Raw genomic sequence first — 6,600 nt, forward strand, 5'->3', positions numbered from 1 at the left:
ATATACCTAATGTTAAACAATAAGAAGCATCGGCTGCTTTGAGCTGGAGCCATCAAGTTTGTGATGTTGAATTTTCATCAGATAAAAGGTGAACTTGTTTAAATTCCTGCCTGTAAAGGTTCTACTTCTGTATAAACCAGCAAAGGTTCTCCTGGTCGAACTCCAGTCAGTGTTAAGGGAGCAGGTGGGCATTTTTATTCAAAGGAAAAAAAAAGAAATGTATTTTTGCATAGTTTCTGGTTTGTGAGCAAAGTAGAGATGTGTGTGTAGAGCATTTCTTGGCCTCTTTGTGGAAGAGATGGCGACTGATCAAGTACAGACTTATAAAATAAAATATGTGATAAAGCAAAAGTTTTTCTCATTTGATTTCAGGCGCCTGATTCTGATGATGCATGCTGGGAGTATCTGTATTGAAATGATTCAGAATAGAAATGTGTGCATTTGCAATTATATGTGCGTGAAATGCCAAATGTGTGTTGCAGAATTACTTTCAGTTCACAAAATCACTGAGTTACTCATTTTGGACAGTTTTATTTTTGTTAGTTTGGATAATAGTTTGTTCTGACTCACAAGCATTTATTTTGGAGCTCCTCTCTGGTTCTAGAGAACTGGAGCTTTCTACCGGCTTTCCAGCTTTGCTCCCAGGAGGGGCTGCTGTTGCACCTCGCTATAGTTTCTTCCACGTCTTTCCTAATAAGGAGCATTATGCCTCATAAACATCTGCTTCATTATTTAGCGCTTACAATGCAAACCAGGGCACTTTAAGCACATCATTAACAATATCCAGTTTTGTGACATCCCTGCACAGGCTGCAGGTCACAACAGATTTATGCCAAAAGGAAAAAAACAAAACAAAACAATGAAGCTTAAAATTGCTGCACAGAATAAAAATAAAATACATTTATTTTTCTCACAGTTATTGTAAAATGTTTTTTTTTTCTGGCTTTACGGTAAACACAGCCCCAAACTGAACAGCTTCTGTTTAACTGTGAGCTTTAAAGCTGATCCGTTTGATCGTGCCTGAGTAGAAAGGCTGATGACCTTTGACCCGTTGGAACCATGGATCCTGCCACCTGTTGGTCATTGCTGGACTCTGGTGCACTCTTCACTGTTTTCCCTCTGAAAACATGTAGAAAAAATACACTCACGGCCACATTATTTACACACCGGGTAGGTAAGTGTAAAAACTCAGAAAATAAGCTCACTCGTTTTATTGCGGCAGCATAATCTCACGCAGCAAAAGATCTCTGTTAAAACAAATGTCCCATGTTAGGAAAGGTTGTGTTATCGACGCCTCTCCTGTCGGTACTTTGTGAAACCTCATTTCTGTCCCTATAGAACACACACTCCTCTCCTATAACAATTTGCACAATCTCCTTAGATCAGGGATCACCAACCCTTTTCAAACTGAGCGCTACTTCATTGGTACCGTGTCATACGAAGGGCTACCTGTACTGACCTTTGAACTAGAAGAGTCCAAGCTCACCTTAACTTTACATAAGATATAAATGTTTTTAATGGTTTTGTTGTTTTAAGGAAAAAGCTCTCCGCTATATTGAGGTATCATCTAAAAAATTTTTTTTAAAGATTTACCCAAAACTCCTGTTTCCGTCTGACTGGACATCCACCACATGCTGCAGTAGGAACCCTCCACGGTAGCCAGATTTCACATCGTTTCCAGATTTACCAACACCATGTTCTCCATCACCTCCTCCACACCTGAGCTTTCCTTTGCACACGTCAGCTGGGCGACCAAATCTCCACTATCTGAGTGGAGGAGGCACATCCTACCAGGCCAGCTGATAACCTTATCTGGGCCCTGGATAACCTTAGACGGGCCGGGAACTAACTAGCAGAGCATTAATTATTTACCATTTAAAGACGAGTGGTACTGCATTCCATATATTTTCAAGCTCTCAATTTATCACTTTGCGTAATTCCCTTTGGGAATCAAATGAAAATGTATGGCAAAAATAATATGCAAAAGTTAAATGACCAACCCATGAAAAAATCAGTAGAAAATGTATTCTGCTGCTGCGTCTCACTAAATACTGGGTGATTATTAATTGTAAGGTGTAGCGAGAGAATAAAATCATGTGATGCAGCACATTACCATTATGAAATAATTTTAAACAAAGATTTATTTGACACATGCATCTCCAGTTTAGAGCAGAGGACACAGAAGAGAGAGGTCCGTTTGTGATTTCTGTAGCCCTTTCCACATGGCTCTGGATGTGGAACTTAACAACATAAATGACAACGAAGACCTCAGAGAGATAAAAGAAAACAAGATAAAAAGTTAAAGATAAACGATACAAAATAAGTAAAACAAGGTAGATTCAACCAGAAGTGCTGCCACAGTTTTAAGTATTAAGAGCCTGTCTGAATGGAAAAGTCTTGAGCTTTGACTTAAAAAGGCTAGGTTCAGTTGGTCTTGGTCACCTCAACATTTGTGGTTTGCCGGTGGAACCATGAGTAAATGTTGACTGCCTAACCTGGTCAGTAAGAGTAGAGACTGTTAAAAAGGCTTGCACACTTATAATTAGCATTAGTACCCATCAGGGATGCAGTATAGGGGGGAATAGTTAGGACAAGGGCCAAGGGCCCCTGACTGACAGGGCCCCCAAAAAAGAAATGTATGTATATATGAGCTTTTTAGATGATTCTAATTTTTTGTCATGGGGCTCAAAATTCCTGGTAGCATCCCAGGTTCTTTCTATGACAGCGTTTTTCCTGAGAAGTCTTTCTAACTGGGGTGTAAAGAGGTGATTAGGTGAAAATTAAAATAGTCCACATGCGGAAAAAATAAGTAAATCCAACTTTCTGTAGTTTTGGGAAAGAACTAAAAATGAGATAAAAAGTTAAAGGCAGGAAAATCCAAGCAAGCAGGGAGCAGAGGAAAAAGCATCCAAGCAGACAGAGAGCTAAACTAGGCTAAACTAGCCGCAGGAGGAAGCATACAGGCTACCTGCCTCCTTTCTTACTGACTGCACTATTCGGACAGCACTTATCATGGCGACTGCTGACGCACTTCCACTTTGGCTAAAGAATCCTCGCTTTATAAAGGTATTGGGACTGAGCCTAGGACTCCTCTCCTCCTGGGCCGACGGACAAAGAGAAAGATAAATGTGAGTGGGCTTGGTACATAGCAGTGTTAGCGCCCCCCCGCTGTGGTGAGCAGTCCCCAGGGGACGGAGTCTGTAGCTTCTCACATTTCAGAAACAGTCGGACTTTGTCTCTCCTGGCTGATTTCACAACACCAGGCACAAGCACGGGCCCCTGTTCCAAGAGGAAGTGAATGCAGCATGTAGTAGAGGCGCTCAGGACCGAGGACGATATGATGCGCCGTTATGAAAACGACAATGTATAATATTCACAGACAATGTTCCTTTCACTTTATGTCTTTTTCTCTTATAGATTTTCATAGACATTTTTCTTCTACTGCAAATGCCCAAGTGAACATATATGATCACTTCCTTATCTTTGATTTTATTAATTAAAAAGGACATTTTTGGAAACATTTCATAAAAGAAAAAACATTCTTTATATATCCTGCATTAATGCAGGATATAATTTTTTTTTAATGTTTAAGTATTTCAGTCAGAAGTGCTACATGGACTGAATTTCTCTACTCATCCTGACCAGTCAAAGCTCTAAAGCCACGTTCACCCAATCCAACTCACAGACACACAACTACAGGTTTAGGTGCCTTGCCAAGGGGCAAAATGACATGTGTCAGGAAGAGGCTGGAATCTCCTCCTCTCGCCGAGCCCCAGTTCCCCGCTTCTAGCCTCTGGTTTAGTGTGTTTAGGGCTTGTTTCTTACACACGGCACGGTTTTTTACTGTTCTCTCCATCGCTGGCCAGGACAAGCAGCATGGTTCCATAATTGCTATTATAGCTTCTAGGGTTACAGTGGTTGCCAGGTCACCGTAAGTTGCTGCCATGACAAGAACCAGCTCCTTTGTTATTCTTCAGTCCTGGAAATAAGGGGCTTTCCATTGCATGCCATTATTCATGTCAGCAGTGTAAAGGTTACAACCAACGTGCAGCCAGAAGAATCGCTCCTCTCCAACTCGGATGCAACCGGCCAAATCTCCAACCGCCCCACATGAAAAGGCCTTTTTTTTGTTGTTTTTTTTTTTTTTTTCCTGACATCATCGTCCAAACACTCACACGGCTAACAGGTTAGTTCCCACAGCACCTCAGCCAGCCCGGGTCCAGCTCGCAGCTCCGTTTCACAGCGGGGAACAATAGAAAGACTCACACAGTCAGTGGTTCCAGTGGTTTATGGAGCAGCGCTGCGTCAATGCTGACCTCCCAAACAAAGGGAATAGCCCTGGTCAAATGGTTCCCAAGTGGGAAACTCCCTCAGATCGTTTAGTTAATTGCACAATAAGCATTATAAGTCTTGGTCTTTCCAGCGAGAGAATCAACTTTTTCTGTTTGGTCACATCCCAGCACGTTGTGCTGCAAGCAAACTGAAACCTTTCTCACACTGCTGATATCTCTGCGCGTGAGATTTTCTGTATTTACTGCTCCAACCTACGAACCAAAATGAAATGTTGATAGAGAACTTTGTTTTTTTTTTTCATGTGCTCCCGTTAAAGTGGAACATCCCGTCAGATGTTAGTTATGGGGTTTTCAGGTAGAACACCAATAGTAAAGACAATGCAAAAGAGAAGAAGTGATTGTGATTATTATAATTACAACAACTTTAGATCAACTTTTTGAGGTCGCAAATGTTATTAATTGGGCTATTTTTCAGAAATAGATGAAATTATTCTTATTATCTGGGTGGAATGACAATACAATGAAAAAGTGAAACGATTTTAAACAACAAAAGGAAATCCTTCTCTGTCCATTGATGTTAAATGGTTATGAGCAAAAACTATCATAATATTGGTAGAAATGATCCGAACATTGGGGAATAAATGTCCGCAGTGTTTATAAAACCTAAAAAACCTTTGCAGATATAGTCTATTTTTTTATGTGTGTGAGGGGGGTGGGGCGCTCTGCTTATAGAAAGTAATGTGCCAAGATGGTGTAAGAACAAGTAAAAAGCATTTTTTTATTAATTTTTTTAATTATAAATATTGACTGGCTTCATGGAAACCTGTGGAAAGTATCAGTAGGTAAAACAGACAGCAGTAATAATAGACCTACAGTAACATTAACCTTACTTTGACTTTGTTGTGAAGCTCAGATAAAGGAATGATTCGACATTATATGAACTTAAAACACTCACTATCAACATTTCCTGCTGCCATGGTGATGCTGCTGTATGACGGCTCACCGTTGCCTCAAAGCAGCATGGGAAATGTTCGGTACCGTTATGTTGCCTCTTTGCAACAGCTGCACTTTTTCAGACTTCTGTTATTTTATTAGCAAACGAATTGATTGAACTATTATAAATTCAGGAGCGATAGATGATTCAAGAACCAAGTACCAGCACCTAATGGAACACAGAACAGAGCTGAGCCGAGTAGGTGCGAGTGGAAAAAGGTGTAATTGATCCCTCAAACAATGCTGGTCCTGCCTGAGGGTACGGTGGCAGTGAAAAATAGCCCACCTCCTCAGAACCATCGGATCCAATATTCTGTTTCTCTTTAATATAAAGAAGTAACTTACAGATGTCCTATTGGCTCATTCTGGTACCCCAGCCAAAACGCCTGTTTTTAAATTCAGTACACCTATCACCGAAATGAACAAACCTAAAGTAAAATATAGCGTCCCCTAGGGCTGGCCGATATGGCTTAAAAATAAAATATCCGATTGTACTTTACCAAATCCGATTAATCGATTTCTTTTTTCCTCCTTTTCTTTTCATAAAAAAAATGAAAAAAAAAGAATTAAAAAACTTGCTTTTAAGAGCAGACTTCACATCACTTGTGTAACTTCAAACTAAGGTTAAAAAAATAAGTAAATGAGTAAATTAAAATGCCTCGCATTACGGTAAAAAAAAAAAAGGTTTCCTTTTACACTATTTTGACAATATATTTTCCTAAACATATATTCAGCATTGCGTGCTAATCTCTTCACGGAAGCCCAATGATTAATTTGGAAAAATAAAATCCCGATTTTCCAAAAATTTAAAAATATGTAAACTTGATTTATTGGATTATATTGATTTATCGCCCAGCCTTAGCGTCCCCTGTATTTATTTTTTTGCTTTCTTAATCTCTATTTACCGTCTCGTTTAGATCCCTCCTGTCAACATTTGTAACATGATTAGGCAGTTTTATTGGTTTGATGTCATATTTCCATGGCTCGTTATTAAAGCAGGTAGAATGTAAGTGAGATTATTAAAGTCTGAATTAGATTGTGTAACTAGATGCCAGGCCTTGTTGTGGAAAGATGATTTCTGGCATGAAGCTGACCAATGAGCCGGCTTCCCTGTTAAGTTACGTGGTTTTCCTCTTTCTCGGTTTCAGCTGAAGTTATTGTCTCTGCATATTTATCCTCCCAACTGTATAACGTATTACCTGGACAAGACTGAGGATTATTCTGTGGCGCCTGTCCAAGAAACTGCTGTCATATGGTAACCGGTCAGAAGATGTCAGTGTTGCAAAGCAGAAAACATTTAAGCAAATTCCATTAG

The sequence above is a fragment of the Fundulus heteroclitus genome, chromosome 7 (assembly GCF_011125445.2).
Source record: "Fundulus heteroclitus isolate FHET01 chromosome 7, MU-UCD_Fhet_4.1, whole genome shotgun sequence".
Lineage (NCBI taxonomy): Eukaryota > Metazoa > Chordata > Actinopteri > Cyprinodontiformes > Fundulidae > Fundulus > Fundulus heteroclitus.